We start from the raw sequence: 10,304 nt of genomic DNA on the forward strand, positions 1-10,304 counted from the left end.
AACTGTATAGGCAACCAAGTAGTCCTTTACCGCGAACACGACTATTCGAATAGATGATGTTAACCCTGCAGGGGTGTACTTCTTCACACATGCTCTCACCACTTACCGCCGTTTACACGACATGTACTCGCCAACCTTCAAGCGGAAGCCCAACAAGGGTGTTCGCCACAGCCTACCTAAACACTCAAGTCTCTAGTCCAGGTTTATCACCTATCTAGGTTCCATCCGCAGGGAGTCCGCCCGAGGTTTCCACATACGGCCCCGAACAATGTGTACAAGGTTCCGAGACACCAAACGAGTGCCCGACATACCCGGCCATGGTGTATCTAGCGCATCATAGCCCACCCCTAGGGTTAGCACATATCATATAAACACTAGAAACTAGTTGCAACTTCTAGACAGAGGACTAGGGTGGTTAAGAAGACAAGAAGGTCAATTAAGGATCCCAATGCATGGTAGTAACTGATTCTTAAATCACACATACATATCTCGATGCTTAAGGACGGTTGCAATGAAATAACCCACCATGTACTCCTACATGGCCTCTCATCGATACCTTTACCAAATCATGTTCAACACATCACTCGCATAACCGACATAATCATTTCACTCTAGCCCATCACCCAGATGAACCAGACCTGACACGCTCTAAGCATAGCAGGCATAACAAGGTAGGAAACACAGACATGGCTCAATCAACTCCTACACATGCTAGTGGGTTTCATCTAGTTACTGTGACAATGACAGGTCATGCAGAGGAAATGGGTTCAACTACCGTAGCACACAGCAGTTTGAAACATTGTTGTCTTAAACGCAGTAAATGAGAGCAGGAGTGAGAACATGGGATTGTATAGATATGATCAATGGGGCTGCTTGCCTGATGGAGTGGTAGTAGGGTACAGCCTTTCAGTCGGATATTCGTAGGTATCCTCGGAGGCAGAACCTACCACGAAAGACACATCGGAACACAATCATCACATGGCAATATGCAACAATATGATGCATGCTATGACATGGCAATATGGGTGTGTTTTGGCTAATGCATTCTAAAACAGGTTGGTTTGAGTCCATTTGAATCAAAGTTTCAAATGAAAGCCCATGATAAGAAGTCATATTAATGCATTAGCTTGTTTCACTTAAACAGCAGGGTTAAAGTGTTCTGACATGCCTGAAACCATTACAGATGGAAAGATTAGATTTTTCCGATCAATTTACAGATTAATTTCTATGAATTTTTGAAGTTTATAACATTTTCTAGAATTTCCGGTATAAGAATAAATCGAGTAAATGATTTCTGCGTCAGGGTCACGTCAACAGTCAACGGGGACGGTCCAGGTCAAACCTGACCAGTGGGTCCCGCGTGTCAGTGTCATTAGACTAACTAATTTTAGTTAGTCCTAATCCAAGGTTAATTAGTAGGGCGGGCCCACATGGTAAAATGGGTCAAACGCACAGGCGACATGACGCCGGCGAGGCCAGACGCGATGGAGCAGCGCGGGATTCCTCCTCCGGCGACCAAATGGACGGTGGAGGGCACCTACATGTAGCTGGGAGCGAGCCGCGTCGGGTGGTGCTAGTGGTTGGGCTCGGGGTCACCGGAAACGACGCCGGTGACGAGTTTGGTGGCGGCCGGAGCTCGGACGAGCTCAAACTCGTCGCTAGGAGGCACGGCGAGGTGCGTGGTGTGGTGCTACGGGCTCCTGGGGATGTGGTGAGTGTGGTGGTGTCGGTGTCAAAACTGGCAGATCTCGGGTAGGGGGTCCCGAACTGTGCGTCTAGGCTGGATGGTAACAGGAGGCAAGGAACACGATGTTTTACCCAGGTTCGGGCCCTCTTGATGGAGGTAAAACCCTACGTCCTGCTTGATTAATATTGATGATATGGGTAGTACAAGAGTAGATCTACCACGAGATCAAGGAGGCTAAACCCTAAAAGCTAGCCTATGGTATGATTTTTGTATGATGAAATTGTCCTACGGACTAAAACCCTCTGGTTTATATAGACATCGGAGAGGGTTAGGGTTACACAAAGTCGGTTACAATGGTAGGAGATCTTGAATATCCGCATCGCCAAGCTTGCCTTCCACGCCAAGGAAAGTCCCATCCGGACACGGGATGAAGTCTTCAATCTTGTATCTTCATAGTCCTGGAGTCCGGCTGAAGGTATAGTCCGGCTACCTGAACACCCCCTAATCCAGGACTCCCTCAGTAGCCCCTGAACCAGGCTTCAATGATGACGAGTTCGGCGCGTAGATTGTCTTCGGCATTGCAAGGCGGGTTCCTCCTCCAAATTCTACATAAAAGTTTGTAAACACCAAGAGTAGTGTCCGGCTCTGCAAAATAAGTTTCCACGTATTGCCACAGAGAGAATAATATTAACACAAATCTAATCTGCTGACGTATTCCACAGCGTGACATCACACTACGGCCAAGCCTTTATTCGAATCGTTTTCACTTTTCCACCTCAGCATGTTTGGCGAGGTGGTTTCCTTGGCACGTCTTGTCAAAGCAGAGATCGTGTCCCCCATTTACGGGATTCTCATCAATACGGACGTGGGTAACCCAACCACGCCATTTATCACGGCGCTTGGGAGGCAAGCGAGTTCTACTAGGCTGGTGGGGATGCATAGTCGCATCCGCTCATATAAGGGGATAAGGATCCACCTTTTTACCTACGCCTTCTTCCTCCTTTGCCTATCCATCTTCTGCGCACCCGAGCTCCAGCGCCCAAGCCCGCACTTCCTACCTCAACCTTCTCCAACAATGTCCGGAGCGGGAGCAAAGTGGATGGTCCCCTCCGTCACGGAGGGCCATGTCAAAAGGCTAAGGAAGGCCGGATACCTGTCCAAAGACATCGCGCACCGGCTTCCTGAGGAGGGGCAGCTTCTCCCCACCCCAAGGCCCCATGAGAGGGTAGTATTTCTTCCCCACTTCCTCCGTGGACTGGGTTTTCCTCTCCACCCATTTGTCCGCGGGCTCATGTTCTACTATGGCCTAGATTTCCACGATCTAGCCCCGAATATCATCCTCAATATCTCGGCGTTTATCGTCGTGTGCGAGGCTTTCCTCTGCATCCGCCCCCATTTCGGCCTCTCGCTCAAGACCTTCAATGTCAAGCCAAAGGTGGTGCGCGGCAACCAGGCGGAGTGCGGAGGTGCCATGGAGGGAAAAATAGCCAATGTCCTATGGCTCGAGGGCTCCTTTGTGGAGACCTTGAAGGGGTGGCAGTCAGGGTGGTTTTACATCACCGAGCCACGCGATCCGAAGTGGATCGCAGCCCCTGAATTCCAATCCGGACCCCCTACGCGGCTCACATCCTGGAAGGAGACGGGCTTGTCGTGGGGCGACGAAGAAGAGGTGACCGGACTACAAAAATGCATCCAGTCCCTGGTGAACAAGCAGCTCAAGCTTGTCAACGTAGTCCAGGTCATGCTCGTCCGCCGGATCCTTCCATGTCAAGAACGGGACTTCAATTTGTGTGAGTTCAACCCGGCGCAGCACCGAACTCTGAGCAGGCTCTTCGACACGACGTACGAAGATGTCTGGAAGGGGCTAACCAAAGGCGCCGAGGCTCCCACATCCACCTCCGAAGACCGTGGATTCAGCTCGCAGTGTCCTGCTGGCGAGGTGAAATATTTTCATCTTTTACAGGATGTTAAGTTTTCTTCATAGTTTGAGTCTATGCGGGATCTAAACTCCCTCACCTTTGACAGGATTGGCAGGCGAAGTCCGGACTGATTAACTGTCTAGCTCCCTTGCCCGAAGACCCAGCCCCTGCTCTCCTAGTGAAGTTGCTGGTTCCGGCACCTTATGTGGTGCCGGAGAAGAAGACCAAGAAGAAGAAGGCCATAGGGACTCGAAAGAGTTCCCGGCATATGGTGGTGTCGGACTCGTCGTCCGATGAGTCCGAGACGCGCTCCTCCCGTGAAGACGAGGAGGAGGAAGAAGAGACCTCTCCCCCTCCAGCGGGGGGCGGGGGGGGGGAGAGAAGAGGAAGGCCGCCCTAGTAGGGGAGGCGGAGGGTCCAAGAAGAGGAAAACCCCTCCGCCGGACTACGCCCCCGACGCCGACGAGGACGAGGAGGAGTGGTCGGACAGGGCCAAGCGTCCGGCGAAATCATAAGTGTTCGGATACCAGAGTAACTCATGATATTCCTTTTGTTGTGCAGCTTTCCCTAATGTCAAATACAATCATGCAGCCCGCCCAGGGACGGGCTCGACGAGTCGTCGAGCGGCTCCCTGGATTCATCGGACGTGAATTCAGTTCCGCCCGCTGCCTCCCCCTGTGCTGCAGATGACGCCGAAGTGGCGTCGCGACAAGCTCCGGGGCAAGAGGAGGTGGTCCAGGAGGAGCCGCGAGGCGACCTCCCAGACTCCAGGAGTGAAGGGTACAAGACCCCCCAGGGCTCCATGTCCGGCTTTAAGCTGGACACCGCGCTGGAATCGTCAACGGTTCTGGACCGCGGTAGGCGAACTCCTGCCAAGAGGAGCAAGCCTATTGAGCCGGCGTCCTCCGTCCAACCGGAGGCGCCGGACAATCTGCTGGAGGTGCTTAAGGGCGCCTCCATCGACGAGGAGAACCATACCATCATGAGTACGGTGGTCGAGAAGGTTCGGTCTGCCAAAAGCGGACTTACTGAAGCTTGTGCTAGCCTTCTAACAGGCTTCGAGGTAAGTAGAAATATGTAAAAATATTACCGCATAGACAGTAGCCCCTGATGCTCTGTTTGGCGTTCAGAAAGAAAAGCCGAATAGAGGATCTATTAAATATCGCAGGAGTCTAACTAAAAAGGAGTCAATATACGTATGCAGGCTTCGCTGCTGGCCACCGCCGCACTGACTGCGAAGGTGGGTGCCCTGACGCAGGGCCTCGAGCGGACCGAGCAAGAGCTCAGCCTTGCCAAACGGCAGCTCGAGGAGAAAGAAGGTAAGAGATACCTTATAGAAAAAATGCCTATAAGAAGACGCAATTGCAAAAAATGACAGGAGTATATTGCTTATTTTAGGGGCCACAACTGAGGTGGCGACCCTCAAGCAGGCGCTGTCCGAGGACAAGAATGGAGCGGCCACGGAGCGCACCGAGCGGGAGAAATTTGAGGCGCAGGTCGGCAAGGTGCAGCAAGAGCTTCAGGCTCTCATGAAAAAACATGAGAGTTTGGAGCTCGACTCAAAGACGCGAGCGTCCGAGCTTGCTGCGGCCCTTAAAACTGCCAAATCTACCAAGGCCGAAGCCCAGAAGGCCCTCCAAGAATTGGATGCGGTGAAAAAGATAGCGGCGGGTAAGGCATTCTCTATGCAAAGAAGACATATAAAAGTAAACTACTTGTTACTTACCCAAATCCGGAGCTCTCCTGGGGCATTCACAGATATTCCCCGCAGCGTATCCGATGCCGCTGCATTCTACCGAGCCAAGGAAGGCAGCTCGACGGAGAAGGTGTTCTGGTCTCAGTACGCTGAGGCCAGACACCCTGTGCCCTTGAGTGACCAGCTGAAGCAGCTGGTCGAGCTCCACAAGGCGGCCGAACAGGCCCTGAAGGGCTTCATAGTTCGGCTGTGGCCTGGAGAGGCCCTGCCCGAGAGCTACTTCGGACTGGTGCAGCGGCTGGTGGAGGCTTGTCCAAGGCTCGAGGTCATCAAGCGCTCCGTCTGCATCGAAGGTGCCCGTAGGGCCCTTGCCCGTGCAAAGGTGCACTGGGGTAAGCTGGACGGTGAGAAGCTTGTGAGGGACGGGCCACCGCCGAGGAAGGAGCATCGCAAGCCCGAGAACTATTACAAGGATGTTCTGGCCGGTGGCCGCCTTATGGCGGATGAATGCACCAAGGATGTAATTTTTGAATGAACTCGCTCGTGTTATCCTGTGCGCTGAAAACTTGTTCATGTGCGCTAAGCAATGCTTGAATTTAAAATATTACTTTCTGTGCATCCGTTTATCAAAAAATTGAGAGATGGCCAGTCGTCGGTTTCTGCCCCCATGCCACTAGTGCTGGGGTGTTCGGGATAAACCTGAGCGCTCTTTTTCCCATGATTGGGTCCATCGAGGGAGGCGCTCAGCACAACGAACAAGGCAATTGGACTATAATGCTTGAACACTCTCACTTAGCCATAGAACTCTATAATTTTAAATTTCAATGAAGCCCCTAGTATTCGGAAGACCGAGTTCGGGGCGCTATCCACGCCTTGGCTGGACAAAGCCGGTTCCTAGCTCGAAGCGGCATAAGTCTTTAAGGACTCGAAAAACCTCTTGAATAGTGACCGGTCTCTCGCCTCATCATGACAGTCAGTTTTAGCTTTCTCTACTGAGGTGCTCAGCCCAGCTCAGTCGGGGCACAATCGCAGTAGTTCTCCTAGTGAAACCTTAGCCGATATAGCGGAACGTAAGGCACCAAAACATAGGAGCCGGGCGAACCCAACTATTGACCCAAATCATGATTCGGAGCCGATGCATATAGTGCTATAAGTTCGGGGTGCCGCACTTGTGAAAGTGTATGGACTTCTCACGCCATATTGATGGGTACTGAAGCCCCTGGCGTATTTTTGTCGTACCACAGTGTGCGGATGCAACATGTTACTGATAAACATATATATATAAAGAGGATAATGCAAAAAATAGACAAAAAGCTATGCATTGTTCATAGAAAGGCTGCTATGAAAGCGGAACGATACAAATAGTGCGATAAGCAAAAGAAATTGGACTATTTAACATGTCCTGGCCAGGGGCAGGCCACGGAATTGTATTAAAAAACAGGTATACTGCTCGCAATAGAGACCACCTGGGAGTTCCATAATGCGGCGTGGCTTGTCTGCTTTCTTGGATCTTGCATCGTTTGTGCGGCAGTTGAATTGCTGAACGGGTCATCCGAAGTATGGAGTCCTGAGAGTAAGAGAAAAAAAGAAGAAGAAAAAAGAATCCGACAACCCCTGGTGCGGTTTAAGCCGTATTTCAGGCGTGCCGTGATAGTGCCCCTTCCCCTGTGCCCATGGTATTTCAAGAGCGTAGTTATGTACGCGAAGCACTGGTTTCGCTATATCGCGAGGGCTAGGGTTGGCGCCGCATTGCTACGCTAGCTCAGAACGTGCCAGGCGGTCTTGTTGTAGGGTACTCCGGGCGCGCTTGACAGTGTCCGGCATTTTGAAGGCCGAACTGGAGAACTGCCTAGAGAGGCTGCTTTGTACTTCTGCTGCGAGCGCTGCCGTGTGCTCCTCCGTTCGGAGGGAGCGTTCGGTGTTCCCATTGACCGTGATTACTCCTCTAGGGCCTGGTATCTTGAGCTTGAGGTATGCATAGTGCGGTACTGCGTTGAATTTTGCGAATGCGGTTCGCCCGAGCAGTGCGTGATATCCACTACGGAACGGGACTATGTCGAAGATTAACTCCTTGCTTCGGAAGTTATCCGGGGATCCGAAGACCACTTCCAGTGTGACTGAGCCTGTACAGTTGGCTTCTACACCTGGTATGACGCCTTTAAAGGTCGTTTTGGTGGGCTTGATCCTCGAGGGATCTATGCCCATTTTTCGCACTGTATCTTGGTAAAGCAGGTTCAGGATGCTGCCGCCATCCATGAGGGCTCTTGTGAGATGAAATCCGTCAATGATTGGGTCTAGAACCAATGCGGTGAAGCCACTGTGATGGATGCTAGTGGGGTGGTCCCTTCGATCAAAGGTGATCGGGCAGGAGGACCATGGGTTGAACTTTGGGGCGACTGGCTCCATCGCATATACGTCCCGTAATGCACGCTTCTGCTCCCTCTTGGGGATGTGGGTTGCGTATATCATGTTCACCGTCCGCACTTGCGGGGGAAATCCCTTCTACCCACCGTTGTTTGGTGGCCTGGGCTCCTCCTCGTTGTCGCTATACAGCCCCTTGTCTTTGTTTTCGGCTCTTAACTTGCCTGCCTGCTTGAACACCCAACAATCCCCGTTGGTGTGATTGGCTGGCTTTTCGGGGGTGCCATGTATCTGGCACAAGCGGTCGAGTATTTGGTCCAAACTGGATGGGCCCTGAGTATTTCTTTTGAATGGCTTTTTCTGTTGACCAGATTTGTAGCCTCGGAATCCGACATTAACTGCCGTATCCTCGTTGTTGTCGCTGTTAACATGGCGCTTTTGTTTGTTTCGACGCGACCTGTTGCTTTTGTCCTTGGAATTCGAATTACCAGGGTTCTTGGTTAAATTGTTGCTGCGAGCTAGCCAGCTGTCTTCTCCCGCGCAAAAGCGGGTCATGAGTGTCGTGAGGGCTGCCATAGATTTCGGCTTTTCCTGTCCCAGGTGCCGGGCAAGCCACTCGTCACGGATATTATGCTTGAAGGCCGCTAAGGCCTCTGCGTCCGGATAGTCGACTATCTCATTTTTCTTTGTTAGGAACCGTGTCCAGAATTGCCTGGCCGATTCCTCTGGCTGCTGAATTAGGTGGCTTAGGTCATCGGCGTCCGGTGGTCGCACATAAGTGCCCTGGAAGTTGTCAAGGAATGTGGCTTCCAGGTCCTCCCAAGAACCGATTGAGTCTGCTGGCAAGCTGTTAAGCCAATGCCGGGCCGGTCCCTTATGTTTGAGTGGGAGGTATTTGATGGCGTGTAGATCATCACCGCGGGCCATGTGGATATGAAGGAGATAATCCTCGATCCATACCGCAGGATCTGTTGTGCCATCGTACGATTCGATGTTTAAGGGTTTGAAGGATTTTATGATCCATTACTTCATCTGTGAAGCATAGTGGGTGTGCGGAGCCTCTGTATTGGGAAATATCACGACGCAGCTCGAAGGAGCTTTGTCTGTTGAGTTCGGCCCAGCCGGATTTATTGCATCCGAAGTGACAATCACCGTCACATGCCGTGGGGCGCCTGCACAATCCATAGATCGATCTTGTTTGCCTTGCCTTGTCCTCCAGTATGTCACACAGGTCGGGCGCATTTTCCCGTGCCTTAGTATGCTTGACGCGACGTCGGGGCATGGCTTGAGTGGAGGGCCAAGAGGCCTCTCTGTCGCGGCCACGAGGTGGCCGGTCGGCCATGTCATGCGCTGGTGATGTAGGTGCTTCCTCCTCTAGTCGGGGTAGCAGCCTGCGCTTTGGGTAACTCTAGGAGGGGCGTTCGAGTTCATACTCTTAGGCCGCAAGGACTTCAGTCCATCTGTCAGCTAGCAAATCCTGATCAGCTCTAAGCTGTTGCTCCTTTTTCTTGAGGCTGCTTGTCGTGGCCATAAGCCTGCGTTTAAAACGCTCTTGTTCGGCGAGATCCTCTAGCACAACGAACTCGTCGTCGTCGAGGCTTGCCTCGTCTTCAGAGGGAGGCGTATAATTATCGTCCTCAACCTCTTGGTCCGCCGCCCTCTCGTGAGGGCTGGCTTCTTTGTCCTCCTGTGCTGAATCTTGCTAGAGGGGGTGTTCTTCGGCGCTATCCGGAGTAGTATTATCTCCCGTGCTGGAATCACCGTTTTTGCTTTGGTGGGATTTAGAGCGGCGCCGCTGACGCCGGAGCCTGGGCTGTTTCTTAGAGGTATCATCTTCCATTGTTCCATCGCCATCTCCATCCTTTGGAGTGTCCACCATATATATGTCATATGACGAGGTGGCCTTCCAGCGCCCTACAGGTGCTGGTTCTTGTTCGTCTCCTGCATCGTCGTCCATGCCGTTGATGTCTTCGGAGTCGAAGTCAAGCATGTTGCTTAAGTCGTCGACAGTGGCTACGAAGTGGGTGGTGGGTGGGTTTTGAATTTTTTCCTTGTCCGTATACCAACCTTGCTGACCGTAGTCCAGCCAGGGCTCTCCTGATAAAGAGAGAGACTTTATAGAATTCAGGATGTCGTCGAAGGGCGAGTGCTGAAAGATGTCCGCGGCGGTGAACTCCATTATCGGCGCCCAATTAGATTCGATCGGCAGGGGCGCAGGGAGCTCGAAGTTCGGAGAGGAATCCGGCTCCTTGGAGTCACGGGCCATGCGGAGTGCGGGGCTGGAGTTCGGCTCGATCGCCTCTGAGATCGCAGCCTCTAAGGCAACGTCCAACCGCTGATCCTCGATCGGCGCAGTAGGCTCCGAATCAATGGTCGAAACCGATGCGTGTGCGGCCTCCAAGGCGCTGTTCGGCGGCAGAGCTATATCATGCCCATCAAGACAGTGCGGCGCGCTTGGCTATGGCTCGAATCCATCGAAGATCAAGTCCCCGCGGATGTCAGCCGTGTAGTTTACGCTTCCATACCTGACCTGATGGCCAAGGGCGTAGCTTTTGATCTGCTCAAGGTGGCCAAGCGAATTGGCCCACAGTGCAAAGCCGCCGAAGACGAAGATCTGTCCGGGGAGAAAAGTCTCACCCTG

Source organism: Triticum dicoccoides, chromosome 4A (assembly GCF_002162155.2).
Source record: "Triticum dicoccoides isolate Atlit2015 ecotype Zavitan chromosome 4A, WEW_v2.0, whole genome shotgun sequence".
NCBI classification, from domain to species: domain Eukaryota; kingdom Viridiplantae; phylum Streptophyta; class Magnoliopsida; order Poales; family Poaceae; genus Triticum; species Triticum dicoccoides.